Source organism: Mandrillus leucophaeus, unplaced genomic scaffold (genome assembly GCF_000951045.1).
Source record: "Mandrillus leucophaeus isolate KB7577 unplaced genomic scaffold, Mleu.le_1.0 Scaffold552, whole genome shotgun sequence".
In the NCBI taxonomy this organism is placed as follows: Eukaryota; Metazoa; Chordata; class Mammalia; order Primates; family Cercopithecidae; genus Mandrillus; species Mandrillus leucophaeus.
The window spans coordinates 503,086-523,716 of record NW_012105942.1 but is presented as its reverse complement, the minus strand read 5'-3'; the positions used below and the strand labels follow the sequence as shown (position 1 = coordinate 523,716).

General features: G+C 38.4%; 1 protein-coding gene across 5 annotated transcripts in view; it reads right to left on the bottom strand.

The window, feature by feature from the left end:
• The window catches only part of TMEM200A (transmembrane protein 200A), a 79,599-nt gene that overhangs the window by 51,123 nt on the left and 7,845 nt on the right, over positions 1 to 20,631 (bottom strand). For 2 of the 5 annotated variants that reach the window (XM_011998013.1, XM_011998017.1), the window contains exon 2: positions 8,959 to 9,021. The exons of 1 other annotated variant lie outside the window; for it this stretch is intronic. The gene's annotated coding sequence lies outside the window, so the exon portion shown is untranslated. Of the gene's footprint in view, positions 1 to 6,574; positions 6,850 to 8,904; positions 9,022 to 20,631 lie in introns of all 5 variants that reach the window. 2 more of the 5 variants (XM_011998016.1, XM_011998018.1) reach the window with 2 other exon arrangements.

Sequence of the window (20,631 nt, the reverse complement as noted above, 5' to 3'; positions counted from 1 at the left end):
AAGAGGATAATCTTTGCCAAAAAATGTCCTCCCACATACACAGAAACTGGTAATTGGAAGTAAGAGGAATCCCCCACCTCCCCAGAGCAGACTGTGCAGAGGCGGGCGCCCCTGCCAATATTCGAGCCTCTGCCAAAAGCAGAAGCAGCGTGGGGACAGAAGAAAGCTCTGCCACCCCTGCCACTCTGAGTATTTACGGGGATGCATTCCAGCTTCCAACAGAAACCTGCTGGCAGAGGTAAATATTCCCTTCTGTGGGTGCGGAAGGGAATTTCAATATGACGGTTGTGAAACAGCAAAAATCACATCAAGCCTTGATAAAGGTTCTTTTTTGCATAGCAGTTCAGCATTTCTCTTTAAGCAGTCTCAGACTTACAGACTCTAGGCTGGGTTCAGGAGAAGGATGTTGACTCCCTCAAAACAGAACAATCAAGATCCAAATCTTCTGATGTTGGTATAAGGTTTTGAGAAATGGACAAATATTGACTTCAAACCCTAACAATGAAATCCTAAGTACAGTTTATTGAATCACTAAATACAACCAGGGATATGATTCATTGCTATTTCACCTCAACAGCAAAGCAGTGTAAAATAATGGGAACAGAAACTCATTCATTATTCCAATCAAAGAGGCATATGTGATATTCAATCTGTAGGATCAAGACAGGAAGAAAACTCCTTACTCAAAGGGTGGGATGAGATTTCAATAAACAAACCATGGTTAAAGATGTTTCAAATGTAGTTTTAAAGATGATTTGGAAAATGCAGCAACTGTTTCCTGAACCAAAGAGAATAACATGGTTGCTTTGAAGAAGTCATGGCATAAAATGGTTAGTGATGTTACTAAATGGTGTTTTGGTCATCTCTACAGTGCTGAAAAAACTGTACACCATTTCCCTGTTTTACATGATGGGCCTGGAAAATAATCTTGAAAAAAGAACTCTTGAGACTATTGTTTTTTGCAGCAAACTAATCTACAAATTATGCTTACATAGAAAATGACAAGACACTATCACCATTGATGGCTGAAGCAACGTGATCCCAACCCATTCAGACCCCTTGGACATGATCTTTGCTCAGGCTCACATGTGAAGCCGTATTGACACTGAAGTACTTAAGACTGATGTAACACATCTGCCCATTGTACACCCACCTCTGATATTTTAACTGGTCATTTCTGGCCCATAATCAATGATGTGACAATATTTGTTGAAAAATTACTTCATTTCTATTGCCATAACACTAGGTATATATTTTTAAATAGCACTCTATTGTTAGAATTAATATTTTTTTATCTTCTGGTATTTCTACCTTACAAGATCAAATTCCTTAATATTAGGGACAATTAAAGAAGACAGCATGACTTAATACCCAGATCCCTTGGTCTTCCTCTCTGTACTATCTATTTCCGATTCACTTAGTCAGCTAAGACCTCGGACAAGATCCCAGCTTTTAGCTTCTCTTTGGGTATCTACTGATCTCTCTGTTCTATCCAACAGAGATGCCTGCATGGTTTCTTCATTCATAATTTGGCTGGTTAATTCCATCAATGAATTCTTAAACAATTTTGCTTCTATGATTTTGTAAGTCTATACTGTCTGATTCAATCTTATGGAATCCTAGCTATATTCAACTACAAATAGTTATTAAACACCTACTACATGTCAAGAAATGTGCTACTCACTGTAAAAACCAAAATAAATGAGGAACCAAAAATGAATGAGATGTCAAAAACTCACAATTTAGTGAGGGAAATAAATCAAGAAACACAAGTTATGCATGGTAAGTGCTAGAAAGTACAGGTGCACAAAGTGTTATTGTGGTAAGAAGACAGGCACAAAGTATAGCAGTGATCTCAGGGAAGGGTGGTTAGGTGTTGCTTCTAAGATGAAGAAATGCTTGAGCTGTATCTTAAAAATGAGTACATGTTAGCTCAACAAAGAGAAGAAAAACAGGAGGGAACAGCTAACACAAAGGCATAGAATCATGTTGGGATTTGAGTTACTAGGCGATGGGAGACACTAAAAACTGTATCTCTGTCCAGGCATCAAGAAAATGGACAGATAGGCTGACAGTGAAACTGGAGGTGGAAAGGCTTGTTAAGAGGCTACTGCTGTAATGATTTGGGCAAGAAAGGTTCAAGGCCTGCACTGAAGCCATTGCAGTGGAAATGAAATGGGTAAGAATGAACTGTGCATACTGCACTGAAATGGGAGGCAGGATAAAGAAAATGTAGAAACTTGTTGGGTGGGAACAGGGAAATAGTGAGGGCAAAAGTAAGAAATGGCTCTCAAGTATTTGGTTAAAGCTTGTTTTGAGATAATAACATCTACTTTTATTAAACAGGCTATGCATTGTTTTCTAGGTGATTTATATGCATTATCTCATTAAGTAATTTACATGCATCACCTAATTTGATCTTCACAATAATACTGGAAGATCAGTATCGATTTGACAGATAAGGAAAATGAGATGGAGGGTAGGTAATCTGTACAAGGTCAGTGGGTTATTAAATAGCAAAGCAAGATTCTCGCTCCAGAACCCGTACACCATTCCCTGGGATAAAGAATCTTGAAGGAAGTTTAAAAGAAGTGAAATAAGATGGTGAGTTTAGTTTTGTGCATACTGGGTTTCTGTTTCCGGAGCTTGTGAAATATACAAGAGGAGACTTCTAGTAATACTATGAGCTAACAGGTAGGTTCTAAGCTAGAGATAATATATTTGGGGATCTTCAGGTTATTTGTTGGAGCCTGGGTATGGGAATTGCTACAGAGTTTAAGAGAGAGGGAGAGAGAGAGAGAGAAAGATGCCTTTAATTTCTGCCTGGTCCTTAAAGCCTAACATCTCAGGTATCCAATCCCAGATTACCCTTTTCTTTGAGTGAATGCATTGTCTAATTATATCAATGATGGGGCATGGGCAAGGGAAATATCTGAGACAGTGGTGGCATTAATGGTTTCCGGAAAGAAATCTGAGGTTATGGTGAGTCCTTGCCCTTTTGGTCCAGAAGAAAATAAAAATCCACTGCATATAATGAACCAACATAGGTATTATAACTGATAACTAAGTATTTCTTAAACCTTTTTGTCTTTCCACATTTATTGCACTTCTATGGGTGTCCAAGCTGTGGCGCCAGAGAAAGACATCACACTACCCTCTAGGGTCTGGCAGTCTGGTGAGAAGGGGCGCAGGTAAACTGACATTTACATCACAAAGCAGTGACTGCTGTATGTATGTAGTGGTTCTCATTCTGAGGCATTTTTGTCCCCCAGAGGACACTAGGCAATGTCTGGAAACATTTTTTTGCTACAACTTGGGGTAGAGCACTACTAGCACATAGTAGGTAGAGGTTACAGATGGAGCTAAACACCCTACAATGCATAAAAGTTATTCAGTCCAAATTATCAATAGTGTAGAGGCTGAGAAACCCTCTTGTGATAAAGGTGAGCTGACAGCAGAGCAGTGAACAAAAACCCAAAGGTGTCTGGGAGATTCAAAGCAGCCTCACCAACATGGAAGCTGACTTTAGAAGGAGCAATTTGCCAAGCTAATATTTCAATACCTGATTCTAGCAGACATCTCCTCCTTGCTTTGCAGTATTTGCTTTTCATAGTCTCACTCCATTACAGTATCAAGTAAGAAATACTATTATATGCAACACATTCCCCTCCATGCTATGGAGGAGAAATAGTCATGAAAAAGACAGGATTTGTACCTTTAAGGGTTTAAAGAATACTCAGGTTTGTCAAGCTTTTTAACATACTTTATCATTTAATCCTCAGCAGTCCTATCAAGTAGGCAGTACTAGTTTCACTCTGTAAAGTCAGAAAGAGCTCACTGAGATTAAATGACATACTGTAGCCCACATAGGGCTGCTCTGATACACAATGTGTGTTACATTCAGATGATATGGTAAAAAGCCGTGGTCATTTCACCAAAACACAACACATTTGAATTTGCTCTGCAGCTACGGTTACACAACTTCAGAATGCTTCTTGGTTAAAACTATAATAGATAGCACAGAGGCATAATGAGATCTTATTTCTCCAACATTCAAACCACTGAGATTAATTAAACAAAACTGTATGACTTATAATCATATTTATCAGATCCTGAGATTCAGTAAATGAAAAAACAGTTAAATTATATTCAAAAATAATTTGGAGGTTGTTGCGCATTTCATTTTTTATACTTTTTTTTGAAAATTAATAAGCATTTACAGAAATTCATGGTTAAACAGAACATCTCAGAAATCAAAACACATTTCTGGCCATTCTTGACAAGAACTTGTAAGCAAAATAACTTTTATTAGTAACTCTTAGGTATCAATGTGAGCAATTTTTACATGGCTAATTACTCTCATAAAGTAAAACATATTAACAAAGAACTGGATGGGGATCCTAGAACTTTAACAATGGAAGCCCATGTAATAAAATGAACCCAGGGAATCTCGAACTGAGTCCCTGAATTAGCACGACTGGCCTGGAAGTTTTACTGAGTACTTTTGAAATTTCTGAGAAAATCTGAAGTTCTGTGGATCTCTCTGAACCCACAGATGCTGTTAAAATCTGGCCTGTGATATTATGTATCTAAAATTAATGATTTCTCAAAATTCTAACAAACTATATTATTGCTTCCTTCTATTCAAAATATTGTGGTAGAGGGTCCTAGGATACATATTAACTGTATCACTTTCAAGCTCATAACCTCTTTTTTCTCTCAAATTGTTCCTTACATAGGATATAGAGTTGTGAGTTGAGGGAAGAAGCGACACAGTGTCAAAACAGACTGCCCATTTGAAAATCTGTACTGGACCTTCTGGTCAGTGCACTACAGGAGAGAGTGCCCAGGGTTGGAAATCAAGAGAGCCCATAACTGCTTCTGCTTCCACTCATATCTTGTTGTGTGACTGGGTAAAAGCCGTGTCATTTCACCAAAAACATTTAGTATTTTTATCAATACTAAATCTTCATTTGCTCATCTGTAAAATCAGGGGACTATATTATAAGATCTTCTAGTCTATCCAAATCTAACGATCTATAGTTGGAATCTAAAACTGTATTTTACAGTTCTACTTTGTTGAGAGTCAAAGACAATGTCTTTGACTTATCTAAAGATAATGGAGCTAGACTGTAGTGCTACTTTCATATTATATTTATTTTATATTTTCTAGAAAATTCATTTTATCTTATGCTTAGTCAAGAAATCATTGTTCAAAACATGATCTAGGTTTTGTAAATAATTTCTCTTAAATGTACTAATTGGTGTTAAAATTACTGCCACTTGCTTATGTGCCAAATGTCATGAGTTAGGTGATTTTATAAACACACTTATCTGCAGTGGTTGATGCAATTCCCACAAACTGGGGGAATGATACTTTCTATAAGGATATTCTAATGTTTTATTTTTTCATTCTTGTCAAGTTTAGTATTTCCATTTGAGTAATGCACTAGACTTGCTGTAAAAATAAGCTATATATTTACAAATATAAAAATGAATAGCCATCATTTCTGATAACGAGATTGAGAAATATGATTATCTACTTATGCCACTCAGCAAAGAACCAATCATCTTATTAGAAATAGAAAAAAAATAAGGATATATAAATTTAGATTATGAAGCAGTGTGCATGAATGAAAACATGTACAAGCAAGAATCCACATTTAACATCCACACAAACAGAACTTATCTAAGCAATGAATTGTCACACCCTGAGTTTACACCTCATGTTCCTTATTGAGGACAGATATAACACCTCTCTTGATAATTCATTCCAGGGGGTTATCAATTTGGGAAACATCCACATAGCTAATATCCTAATGTTGTAGTTTATTTCCTTTTTAACTGGTTATTCACTGGTAGATATCTGAGTCCTACAGCATCTGAAAGTCACTGTTATAAGCCTTCTCTTCTCCAGAATAATCCTAGTTCCTTTCACATTTTCCAACTTCTTAAACAAACCTTATTGCTTGCCTAGAACTTCAACTCCTTCACTTCCTTCTTTTTGGTTAACTACTAAAACCGACACAGGAATCTCCAAGGGATCTCCACTAGTGCAGAGTATAATAAACTTACTAAGCTTTAAACTGTTATTCTCCCCTTTCCTAAGCAGCATTTGCCATGCTACCTTTGACTCCCATACAACTCATCATGAAAACTTCCACCTGGGAAAGGAAAATTATTTTGAAAATCAGAGACTAACCATAAATCAATTCTCTAAGACTTAGGAATACCTACCCTTACACTTCTATATTCTTTCCTACCTTCAAAAAGGCAAACAGGATTTTAAAAGCTTTTTAAGAGAAAAGACACCAGAAATTGGATAGGGCTCTAAACCACTCTAGTAAGAAATTTTAAACCTAAATAGTCTCAAGTCTATTTGCCAAAGAGCCTCATGCATAACTGTTTTGGGGAAACATAATTAAGAGTATGGAAACTAAGTCACAATTTCAATCTAGAATTCCCTTAACATATTTGAGTTCTGTTGGCTTAAGCAAATGCAAACGAGACTTAAGAAGCTGTGTGGCCAAGTCCACATGATGGCATTCAAACAGAAAAGAAAAGGGTTGTTTACCCTTTTAAGAACTCTATCCAGGCTGGGCGTGGTGACTCATGCCTGTAGTCCCAGTATTTTAGGGGGCCGAGGCAGGTGGATCACCTGAGGTCAGGAGTTCGAGACCAGCCTGGCCAACATGGTGAAACTCCATCTCAACTAAAAATACAAAAATTAGCCAGGCATGATGGAGGGTGCCTGTAATCCCAGCTACTCGGGAGGCTGAGGTGGGAGAATCATTTGAACCTAAGAGGCAGAGGTTGCGGTGAGCCGAGATCGTGCCATTGCACTCCAGCCTGGATGACAGAGCGAAAGTCTGCCTAAAAAAAACGAAAACAAACAAACAAAACAACAACAACAAAAAAACCGAAAGTAACTCTATCCAAATAAAAATATCCATTCTGCTACAAAGGAATTATGGGAGATTTTGCAGTAGCCTTTAATGCTGTTATATTATTTTTACTATAAACATAGGTAAAAAACATTCTTTCCATTTAGGCATCTCAGTGTCTTGCACTACCACCTTCATATAAGAAACACATATTGCCACCAAATGATAGAATTAGAAAGAATCTTAAAGGTCAAGTCCTCTTAGCATTGATAATTAAAGGCCCTCTTCTGCCCACTCACTTCAATAGCATTAAAGGATTATTGATGAATGAACCGTGTGACCGCCTCCACCACAACTGGAAGGTTTCAGGTTTAGAAATAGGTTCTCCATGAAAGAGTGCCTGGGAGTACTGCAGGAGTGCCTTATAAAAAGATCTAGCTTCTAAATGATGCTGGCGAAGAAAAAGGAATACACCTTTGAGCACAGTTTTAAAGTAACAGTATGTTAATGCAAGGCAAATTTGTTTTATTTGAAAATTCTCCAAGTTCTTATCTGTTGAGAAGACATTCTTACTATTTCTTGGGGGTTTTTTGGTTTGTTTGCTGGAATTTTTTGGTGAAAACAGAATCTCAATGCTAATCACCCAGAGTATCTTTTAAACATCCATGGTTTCCTTTCTGCACTAGAAGTTGATGTTTGAAAGGGGTAAGGATTGGAACAATTTTGCATCCATGTGGAAGGAAAAACCAGACATCTAAGATGAAGAGGGTAGAGCTTTCCTAATCTCTTCCCTAGATTCTCTCTAGTGGTCTAAAAAGATAATCAATTTCAATTCCCACGTGCCAGTCTTTGGCTGACAATAACATAGTTTGTTTTAGTGACTCTAAGAGTAGCTTATAAAAGGTGCATCTTTAGAGCAATCACAGTTTGCTCTGACAAACAGAATTTTGGTCCACAGCAGTTTTCAGCTCTGTTCTAAGCAAACTCAGCGGCTACCCCTTTTAGCAAAGAAGACTTTGAAACACTCAAGTGCTGCACACAGAAGATACTTCTACGTATCCTGACCCTTCCTCTGAGCATCGGTGAATGAGATTGGTCCCTGTTCAAGCTACTGGATTTACTGCATTGGAGATCATTTATCTTAGAGGTATGGGGCTGGGATTACTTAGGGAATGAAAACCAAAAAGCTCTCTCAATACAATAGATTATTTTCTCCCAAAACTGAATGTTAGTTATTATATAAACCAAGTTACACACCTAGACACATACACACAGTAAAATAAAGAATAGAGAAAAATCCTAGATAATTCAAGTTTAAGAGTCCCCTTACAAACATACAAAACAATTTTCTTCAGGATATCAACATTATTTCAGAAACATGGGATTTTCTTCTACAACTGAAGGATAATTTTCTCAACTGTTCATTTTGCATTTCAAGGCACCTTTTGCCAAAGGGCAAAAGGTGATCCCTAAAAATTCATCTGCAAATTATTTCTGTAGTTTATGTAAAATAATGTGAGATTACATAGCATCATGAAATGGTTAATGCTCAGACTCTTAGAGAAGGTTTTCAAAAAGAAAAACAGCATGAAAGATTACAGGTTACAAGGTTATAAACCTCCTTTTATTCCAAGCAGAACAAATATAATTTTGAAATTACAGAAGAGCAAAGAAAATTATTTTTTTCTGTAGACAATGAGCTTCTAATTAAGGGCTTTTTCTCTTGGGGATTTGTGTGGAGAGAAAAGAATGAGAGGAATGAGGAGCAGTCTTGCTAAAACAGCCTACTCTATAAAATGACCTATACAATTATTTTTACAGTGAGTGTTTCACCAGAGCAGAGACCTATCTCTATCTCAATTTAAAAGTGCTTATTGCAAGGAACTTTGAAATATCCAAATAAGACATCTGGTTTATTTAACCAAGCTAAAGAAAGAATTGCCTGACAAAGTCCCACCAATAAACTTTGTTAGCTCACTGGAAGAATAAACCCATTACAAAAATCATCATAAAAAGTCACCATCCAGGTTATCAGTCTCCCAGCTCCCTGACGTCATTCCCTGCTGTCGCTCACCTCCAGAGCCAGGTGTCCCAGGAAACCCTGGCTCTCTTCAGTCCTTTTCAGTGGCTCTGTGTGCTAAGAAATTAAGAATTTTTATTGTGTGAGCTCCATAACTGACAATGTCGCAAATTTAAATGCATGAAGCATAATGTCAACAAGCCAAATCCTCTTTCTACTTTTTTCTGTCTGACTACTTTCTTCCACATTTATATCCAAAAAAATATATTAGAAATGACTGAATGGTCATGTGTTTCTTTCTGCCACCGAATGAGATGCTATGATAGAGATAAATCCATTTGCAAAAAGATAATAAATAAATGTACTCCAAACGTAAATTTTTGTATATTAGAAGAAAAGCAAAAACAATCCCAAACTGTCTAACATCCTCAAACTTCTAAAGAAAATGAAAAAAAAATTCTTTCAGGAAATTTTATAGGAGCGTTATCTACCCATTGACCAGTTCACTGTAATGTGATTTGACTATCACTTCAAAGGTTAAGCTTGATAGAAAATACAAAATATCTAATGACACATATCGGAAACATGCTATGCCTTTCTGAATCAAGGAAACTTCAAAGGAAAGTTTGAAGTGTCACAAGAATTAACATTTCTTTTTTTATTAATTAAAAACAATAATTTTCTGGCCAGGCAAGATGGATCATGCCTATAATTCCACAACTTTGGGAGGCTAAGGTAGGAGGATCACTTGCAGTCAGGAGTTCAGGACCAGCCTTGGCAACACAGCAAGACCCCATCTCTACAAAACATTAAAAATTCACCGGGTGTGATGGCATACACCTGTAGTCTCAGTTACTCGGGAGGCTGAGACAGGAGGATTACTTGAGCACAGGTGTTTGAGGGTACAGTGAGCTATGATCATGCCACTACTTTCTGGCCTGGGTGACAGAGTAAAAACCTTTAAATAAATAAATAAAACAAAAATAAAAATACAGGTAGCAGAACATTATACAGCCTTTAGACAGGCATGTTTACAAAAATTTCAGTTACATGATAAATGCTTATAATAAACTACCAAAAAGCATTCACAAACGGCAAGCTTATTTCTTATAAAAGACTAAAACAACTTACAATGTTGAGAAAGTACTTAACAAGTGATTTCTTCTTTTCTCTTTTTCTTTTCTTTTTTTTTTTTTCTTTGAGACAGAATCTCACTTTGTCACCCAGGCTGGAGTGCAATGGTGGCATCTCAGCTTACTACAACCTCCATTTCCTGGGTTCAGGCGAATTCTCATGCCTTAGCCACCCAAGTAGCTGGGACCACAGGTGTGCACCACCACACCTGGCTAATTTTTTTGTATTTTTAGTAAAGATGGGGTTTCACCATGTTGGCCAGGCTGGTCTCAAACTTCTGACCTCAAGGGATCCCCCCGTCTCAGCCTCCCAAAGTGCTGGGATTACACGTGTGAGCCACCACTCTCAGCCTCTTCTTTTCTCATATAATTTGAATAAATTATTCCCACAAAGTTCTTTGGGTCCCATGGCCTCCAAAGTTTTAATACTTGTCAGAATTATTCAAAAAATTTTAAAAGGGAAAAAATAATCTTTTGTACTCATAATGAAGACAGTATTCACCATGTCTTGATATTCATTTTTACCTCGATGCCAACCACCTGTGATTTGTTAAAACACTAAAAATTTAAAGGAAACTAAAAATACTTACTAGCTTTTTAAATCATAACAGCTCATAATTTATTGATCAGTATTTTCAGAGACCCAGAAAGCTATATCTGGATACACAGCTGAGTGAAGATGGCTATGGGAACCAGATTATTTGCCATCTCCAGGCATTCAAGTGTCCAAACTTCAATTTTATTAAGACGGTATCATGAATGTTTCAAAACATCAAAGTGAATAAGGCCAAGAATGGGAGCAGACTATCCCCTGTCATGAATACTCCCCATGTGGCTGCTGTGGAATGCCGGCATGCTGGAACTTGCTGCTCACCTCACAGTGTCTCATTCTCTTCAGGATGGCATTGCTGACTTCCCAGCAATCAGGAAGAGGAAAATTCCAAGCCTAGGGTGGCTCTTTTTCTGAGCTAGTTATTGCCCTTAGTTTGATATGACGTGTTCCTCAGTTGAGTGTCACTGTCTTGCCCGATGCCACAGACAACTAATGAATCCCATGCAGCTGCCGTCTTAATTCAATAGAATGTGACAAATTTAATAATGTCTGAGCAAATAGATACGGGCCATAAGGAAGAGTCACAAACACAGTGTAACATCATGCCTGGCCTCAAGGAACTCACACAGTTCCTTGGGTGAGATGGTTTGCTTCCTGATCTAGAGTCACTAGGAAAGCCCAAGCAGGTGCCTCAAGGAACCTGGTCACAGACAAATGACTTCACACATAACACAAATGTTCCTGATTCGTGCCACTACCTTGCCCCTTCCCCAAGAAGATGGAAGGATAAGTTCTTGAAGGCCAGAGGAAGGAGGATACTTTTAGTGGGGCTGCAGTCATTACCCTGAATCCATACACTAGTTCCCAAAAATCAAGCACTCGATTCTCCATCAACAGAGCTGAAATGGGCTCTAATTTTTGGTAACAATGCCAGTGGTAAAATCATGGAAAAAAAATCATTCATGTTCCACGCTCCACTCAACTCTTTTTGTTGTCCTGAAGACATTAGGTCCACTTCTACTACTTACGGCCCTGGGTTTAGGATAGAGACAGAAGATAGACCAGTCACTATTATTTCATACAAGCTCATCTGATGGCATGAGCAAAGCACCCTGAAAGTGCTGGAAGGTGCAACCAACTCTCCTGAGACAGGCCAGAGAAGACTCCATGAAAGAGATGCACTAATTCAAGGTGGGTCTAGAAGAATGAAAAATGCCTCCCCAGCAAGGACTTCCCATCCAGGCAGAGCTAACAGCTGTTTCATGGAGAGCATGCATGCATGCAAGGCAAGTGTATCCAGGTGAGAGGGAATGGAGAGAGGCGAGTGCGAGCCAAAAGGGAAGGGAACAACACTGGGCAGTGTCTACTTTGTGCCACATACTGTGCCAGATCTTCACTTACATGACCTTTCATACTGCCCCCCCACCAACCTCCTAAGATGGTCATGCTGCCCTGCACTAAACTGGGGCTCTGCAAGGTGAAGTAATTTGCGCAAGGTTTCATAGCTCTTAGGTAGTAATGCTCTAATCCTCCTGTGATTGTCAGATTATCCTTGGCAATGGGATTCTTTCTTCCAAACAAAGTCTCAAGTGAATCATAAGTAGCCCAGATCATAAAAGGTTCACTATATATATCTTTAAAACTATCTTTGAAGGAGAGCCACTTCAGGAAGGCAGCCAGATGGCGGTGTGTTCTGGAGTGAACGGAAGAGGAAGCCACAGATCAGAGAAACTGCAGACATGTCGGCTAACCAGACTTTCAAATGTTAACCTTCAGTCAGCAATTTCTCAAATTCTACTAGATAAACTATGGACCTAAAGGGTAAAAACCAAAGAAACCTTTCTGGTTCCTAGACTTGAATTTTAAAATGACACTGTCTTTCCATAAACTTTTAATTTGCACATCTCAACAACAACTAAAAGGTAGCCTCCCATTGTCCGGGTAGAATATCATCCTGTCTGTACAGCATAGCACAAGGCAGCTTTGAGACCGCCCTCAATGTTCTGCGGTTGTCACAGAAACATGGTGGACGTTCTCTGATCGCTGAACTGGGAGGAAAATTATTAGAGTCTCCAGCACTGTAATCCAAGCCTGATACTTGTTCTTCTACAACTTCTCAACTGATGTATGTGTCCAAGGGGAAGTCAACTTCCACAAATATAAACATCCTCTCTCATCAGGAAAACAGCGCCACTTCCCTCACGGGCCATCTTTAGAGATGGTTCACCAAAAGGCGCAGATTTGAAAAAAACAAAACTATATTTTTTTGGTTAGGGGCAGGCAAGAGGATAGATCATCAAATACAGCCAGCAATATCTAGCACTGCTTCTTATGACACATTGCTGATAAAGGTCATCCATAACTGACAGACACTTATGCCAGGACAGATAGGACCACTGATAAGTTCCCCTTCTAAGCATTCAAATAAGAAGAGAAAGGCGCCAAAGGATTGATTGGAGGCTTCTTATTAAACAGGAGACCCTGAATGGCACTGCACTAACTCCCAGATGACTCAAAGTCTAGGAGAGTTTTCACCTTACACTTCTAAGTCATAACTTAAGAGAGCACTATGGGTATATTAAGCATTGTTAGGTGCTTTGATAACTTCATTTTAAAAATTACTTCTGAAACTTAATTTTTATTTTTTTAGAGACAGGGTCTCGCTCTGTTTCCCTGGCTGGAGTGCAATGGCATGACCACAGCTTTCCGCAGCCTCGAATTCCTGGGTTCAAACATTTCTCCTGCCCCGGCCTCCCAAAGTGCTGGGATTACAGGCATGAGCCATCATACCCAGCCTTAATTTGTGAATAGTGTAAAAATTGTAAAAAAATGAAAAGACTATGTTGGTAGATTAGAGAAACATAAAATAAATGTAGTTAATCACCTTAGGACAATGCTCACACAAGGCTGATTTTGAATTTTTTCATATTCATTTCATGTACTACCAGTGACTCTCTACTACGTATTTCACTGTAGGGAAATAAGAACAAGGATGTGATGTTCCCTTAGGGTCCACCATCACATACAGAATGGGCCAAGATAAGCTCCCAAATGGGAAGGCTAAATGAAACCTCCAATAAAAGTTGTCTTTTCTCGTCAATTTTAATGAGCTAAAATGCATTCATAATAAAAGCCAGGGTAGCCCTCAGAGTCTTCTGATAGCTATTCAATCACTTCTTTTCTAAATTTTATGCTTTCCTTATAGTGTCCTGGCAAATAGCTTAAACTTCTATTTGTGGCTTTAAAAACATCTATAACAAAAATAATATATCACCTAGTAGTAAGCCTACAGATGCTTAAAAAAAGTATAACGGCCTACTAAACTGGAAGGCAGCAATGGAGTTGACAGTAAGAATATATTAGTCATCAGCATGATCATGAAATTGACCTTCAGATGCACTATTCTATCATTATTTTATTGTGAAGGTGTGACTATGTCTATCCTGTTCTAATAGTACCAACAACTACGACATGAAATTCAAAAAAAAAAAAAAAGCTTTTCAGTAACTTGTAATGCCATTTCACTCAAAAATTTGAAGGTTATACTACATCGGAGTTGCACTTGTAGATTAAACTGAAGAAACTGCACCCAAATATTCAAAAAGGGCTTCAGAAAGGACCATGTGCGAACAAAGCTTTATTGCGAATATCATGTAGCTTTCATCAGCAGTAGCACACCCCAGCTTTTCTCCTACTACTAAGGCTGCTACTTTTCGGCATGCTCTCTATACATCCTGAAATGTAGAAATTCCCAAAGCTTGTTCCTAAGCCTCCTTCTTTTCTCAATCTCTATTCTTTCCATAGCTTTATTTATCAACTACATACTAACGATCCTTAAATTTAAGTCTCCATTCCATATTTCTCATCTGAGCACCAGCCCCATCTGTCTGTCTGAACTCCTGCCCCATCTGTCCCATCTGTGCTCTTTCCCCTAAGATGTCTCACAGGCATCTCAAATTTAGTGTGCCCCATACTGAACTCATGTCCTAACTAGTCACACCGACTGGTTCTGGCCAGTCTACGCAGAATGCGTAGTAAGGGTTTTTGTATCCTCTGCTTCACTGTTTGACATTGGAGGGTGGAAAAGTCCATCCATCCACAGATCGTGTTAACCCCACCATTTTTTGTAGGTGGGACCCATGGAGAGGCATGAAGCTCAATTGCGCATGCGCACATTTCTCCCTTCGTTAATATTTATGACTCTCCTATGGCTTATTGAATATGCTCATTTGGCCACCACATTCAGCATAAATTCCTGTTCCTTTTGTTCCTCCCTCTAAGTATCTGTTTCTGGCTTCTGGCTAGAAGCTATGCTTCCCAGTCTGTCAGAATGGCCACCCCACAGGCTGTAACCCTTTATGAGAAGGAAAGTCTCCCCCTTTTCTAAATTGTAATTTTTTCCAATTTAACACAGTGTTGTCTGAAAAATTCTCCACACAGCTCTCAATCAACAACAAAATTTTGTTCACACCTCCTGTGGTTTGAATGTGTCCCCCAAACTTCATGTGTTAAAAACTTAATCTCCAATTCAAAAGTGTTGGAGGTGGAATCTCTGAGAAGTGATTAGGCCACGAGTCCTCTGCCCTCATAGATGGATTGATGCCATTATGGAAGGAGTGGGTTAGTTATTATAGGAATGGTTTCTTCATTAAAAGAATGAGTTGAACCCCCATATGCTCTCGTCCTTCTGCCATGAGATAACGCAGCAAGAAGGCCTTCACCAGTTGCCAGCACACTGATATTGCCAGCACTCTACTAACCCAGCCTTCAGAACTTGATAAATACATTTCTTTTCTTTTCTTTTTGAATTACCCTGTCTGTGATATTCATGTTACAGAAGCATGAAATAAACTAAGATGCCATCCAAAGTAAAATATCTCTCCCTAGGCTTGGGAATTCTCTGGGCTATTCTTACTCAAGATCTTTTTTTTATTTTTTATTTTTTATTTTTTTTTGAGACAGAGCCTCACTCTGTCATCCAGGCTGGAGTGCAGTGGCGCGATCTTGGCTCACTGCAACATCCGCCTCCCAGGTTCAAGTGATTCTCTGCCTCAGCCTCCTGAGTATATGGGATTACAGGCATAATCCACCATGCCTGGCTAATTTCTTGTATTTTTAGCAGAGATGGGGTTTCACCATGTTAGCCAGGATGGTTTCGATCTCCTGACCTCGTGATCTGCCCGCCTCGGCCTCCCAAAGTGCTGGGATTACAGGCGTGAGTCACCATGCCTGACCAAGATCTTTATTAATATCACTTTCACATGACCACATGATTTCTAAGAACATTGAATTTGAGTTCAGGCCCCATCAGGCAGGCCTATAACTGACACAGACACCTGGGATTTTACTCACTGAATATTTCTTCTGAGACTAGTAATCAAAGTGAGGGTTAGGCCCAACAAAACCCCCACTGATGGGCCTGAACTCTAATTAAATATTCTTAGAAATCATGTGGTCACATGAAAGTTATATTGATAAAGGTTAGCTTCCTAGCAGATACTTCCCATACAACTCAGAGTAAAGTCCAAAGTTTCCTTGTGACCCCAACAGCCTCTGTGAGCCCCTGCTTTGTTCTAATCTATGCTAATGCTACTCACACAGTCCAAGCCAACTCCCACCCTCCACACTGACTCCTCATGGCCTTTGCACTTTCTATTCCTCCCGCAGCGCAGCGCACTCCTTCACCAGATATTCTAATGATCTCTTCCCTCACATCATTCAGGTCTCTGCTCAAATGTCAGACCTTATCAGAGACGCCTTCCTTGGCCATGCTACTCTAACCCCATCCTAATGGTTTTTAGTCCCTGGGCTCTGCTTTATTTTTCTTCTTACTATTTGTCACAACAAATTATACATGTACTGTCTGTCTTCCCCAGCTGGAATATAAGGCTCATAAAGACAGGAACTCTGTTTTGTTTCCGATTACATTTCCAGTGCCTAAAATAGTACATCGTAAGTACTCAGAAAATATTTATTGAATGAATAAATAAAAGAATAAATGAGTGAGGCTCTACTGGAAATGAAAGCAGCAGGATTGAGGCCTCTTCCAATCCAAAACTGCAGGAGGACTTGGAGGAACAGCTTAGGTTACTGTACTCTGAAGCCAAAGGGTCAATATGTAGCCCCACATGCAGGAGGATAAAGAAGGGAGGGCTGGGTTGATGGGGCTCTAGGTAGGAATAAGTCCCAGAGGCCTGCAGCCAGATAGGTCTCCTGCCAAATAAACAGATGAGATTGTGGCAGTTGGGGCAGGAGAACAGGGAATCCCTAGGGTGATATCTCTAGAAACGAGAATTACGGTGCAGGTGGCCTTGTTAGTTGGAGATGGATGGCATGTACTGCCTTTTTATCTGTGACTTCTTTTTTGTAATCTGTCTTTTCAAATCACTTAACCAAATACCAGACTAAAGGAATTCCTGAATTAATTCACAATCTCACTCCTCATTACTGCCACCCCAATGTAGACTCAGGGAGTACCACATAGCATCTTACTGCAAAACTCTTTCCCTTGTGCTAAGTACTTAGAGTATTACGCAATGGCTCTCTAGTCTGTGAGTTTCTTGAGAAAAGCTTGTTATGCTCTTAGCATAGAACACAATGGCCAGCACTTACTATGCACACAATAAATGTCAGATGACTTAATAAGTATATTTGGATAGATCTCCCAGAAGACACTGAGCTAAATATTCATTAACAAGCATCATTAGTTATATGTTATTATTGTCTTATATTCAATTATGCATGAAAAGTTCTGAATGGAGGTTAGTTTGAGAATTGGGAGACTCACAAAATAAATAAGGAATTTCCACAAGTCAAGTAAAGTGTGATAAGACCAAGTGATATTAATAAAATCTTTATATAAAATGTGGACTTTCCAGATATTTCTACTTAACCAGGGAGAAAAAAAAAGTATGTGAGGAAGATGATTATACTTGTGTATTTTTTATTTTTCAATATTTCAATTTTAGCATTTTGAATACAATTTAAAATTACTGTTAATATTTAGAGTACAAAGAACATATTATCCTTTTTTTTTCAAAGAAAAGGCTTAGTATTTTCATAAAAACACTGTTTTGTGTGATTTTCCTGAGTGCAGTGGCTCACACCTGTAATCCCAGCACTTTGTGAGGCCAAGGACAGGTGGATTGCTTGAGGTCAGGAGGTCAAGACGAGCCTGGCCAACATGGTGAAACCTCATCTTTACTAAAAATACAAAAATTAGCCAGGCATGGTGATGTGTGCCTGTAGTTCCAGCTACTTGGGAGGCTACTTGTGGAGTCCCAGCACAAGAATCGCTTGAACCCAGGAGGTAGAGGTTGCAGTGAGTCAAAATCACATCACTGCACTCCAGCCTGGGCGACAGAGTGAGACCCTGTCTCAAAAAATAATTAATTAATTAATTGAATGTGATAATTATTTAATGTGATAATTAAATGTGAAAATTAATTAATTAATTAACATGATTTTTATATCCTAGGTTAATTTTTTTCTTACAAGTAAAATATTCCATATGGTTAATTCAGTAACATTTGTCATATGCATATAATGTGCAAGTCAATATGCTAGGCTCAGTTAAAGAACACAAGTTTCAAATAACAAAAACTCTGTGGTGGACTTACTAAGCTCTATATATTCTTTTGAAATTGCTATTTATATTTAGTTACATTTATATATTTATTAAATCTATTTACATGTTATATTTATATTAAAACCCCTTTGTAGGTAGACATACTGTATATGAAATGTCTTTAACCATATAGTGATACATGATATATCTTGACCATAACTACATATAGTCTCTAATGTGAGCGTTGTTTTTGCTCCCAATACCAATATCATCATTACAGTGAAGTAATACTTCACATTCTTCATCTCAACACTCATTTTTAATAAGTGACCTCAAACATCATGCTCCAAAAGAGCAACCTTCTCATGGCTTTCCAGTGCACTGAGTATAAAACCTACTCCAGTGCCCCCTCCCCAGATATGTGAGGCTGGCTCCTTATTCTCTCACAGGTTCTAGTTCAAATGCCTCAAATGAGGGAGGTCTTCCTTGACCAGCTGATCTAAATGAGCCCATGCACTCTCTATGACATCAGATTCTTTACTTTCCTTACAGCACTTTTGACTGCCAGAAGTTGCCTTGCTCATTTATATGTTTCCTGTTTGTCTCCTCCATTTACAATGTAAGCTCCTCCATAACTTTTTGTTTTGGTCATTATTGGATCCCCAGCTGGCAGCACAAATATTTAATGAATCCTTTATTAATTAATAAACTTTCTCCTGAGCCAAGTTTACTTTTTAATGCATGTCATAAGAGCTTTTATGTGTCTTATAAGTAAACAAATGTATAAGGCATGAATTCCTACACAGTGTTTTGTGTTATTGTTGTGTAAGAAGCTCTGTCTCACATTTGACAAAATGAGTCACAAATATAATTTAACAGCACCTACTGAATGAATCTCCCTAAATTATCATTTGTTGAACAAATGAACAAAAATTGTTTTGTTCAAAATTATTGACTGAGATCCGTAAAGGAGAATAGAGTTATTACAATATAATAATATCCTTCAACTTTTAGAAGAAAACCAAAACTTTTTTTATTTTAGTTGTAAATTATTTTTGTAGGAATATAGTAGTTGTGGAAAAATTGAAACTGGCACTCAAAAACCACCTCAAATCGACTGCTACAGTAAGTTTAATAGTTCTCTTTACTCTCAATAAGTGTTTTTAGACAATAAAATACCCCGCAGAGGTATGTGTAAGATCCAAATTCCTCTTCTGGAATAAGTCAAAGTTCATTGCCATAAAACTAGGTACTGTGATGTGGTTGAATTTTGTTTGGAAAGGAGAGTAAAACCAGAAGTTTCAAAATTCAGGAACTTTGTTTCTGGGCAATCAGTGACTAACATTACGGAAGTTTTCTAGGGGAAAAATCTCAAGCATTTTCATGGCTGGGTGAGGTGGCTCATGCCTATAATCCCAGCACTTTGGGAGGTTGAGGCAGGTGGATTACCTGAGGTCAGGAGTTCGAGACGAGCCTGGTCAACATGGTGAAACTCCATCTCTACTAAAAATAACAACAACAACAACAAAATTAGCCTGGCGTGGTGGTGTACCCCTGTAATCCCAGCTACTCGGGAGGCTGAGGGAGGAAAATCACTTGAACCTGGGAGGTGGAGATTGCAGTATGCTGAGATCATGCCACTGCACTCCAGCCTGACTGGTGACAGAGCGACACTCGGTCTGAAAATAAATAAATAAATAAATAAATAAATAAATAAATAAATAAATAAAATAAACAAACTCAGGCATTTCAGATTCCACCTCCCAGCAAAACTTGGTCTAAGGTCACCTGCTGAGGATATAGCCATGGACAAAACAGATACAGGCCTACTTTCACTTGGGTTACAGCCCCAGTGAAAAGCGCAGTTAGAACACTCCATGACTACTAGGATCTAATATCCAAAGCTACAGAGATGGGGCTGTCCGGGGTTTAGCTCTGCAAAAAGGGGCTCTCAACCTACATCAATCAACTTCTCTCATGGGCTGCCCCACAGTAGAGTCTGAAGAGTCCCCAAACAGGATGTGTATAACACTGGCTTTCAAAAAATCATTCACAAGCTACTTTTTTCTGTCATGGGCCCCTATCTGCATGTTCAGAAACACTTATAAGTAAATTTTAAACAGTGAAATGAATCACAATATCTCACACAGTCTACATTCTAAAAGGGAGATTTGGGTAACAAAGGAACAAAATCAGCAGTTAGCATAAACTATTCCTTTTTTCAAAATGGTACCTTTTTAAAATTTAAAAATAAAAACAACCACCTAGTGAGAGCATGTGGAGGGTAGTTCCATGCACTGTCAGTCATAACTTCAGTTATTTGCAAATCAGTTTGGCATTAAGTATCAAGAGCCTGAAATTTTCATACCCTTTGACCCAGGAATTATCGTTCCATGAATCTTTTTTAAAGAAGTAATCTGATAAACATATATAAAATGGAATATAAATGCATTTATAACCCTTATGCACTAAAA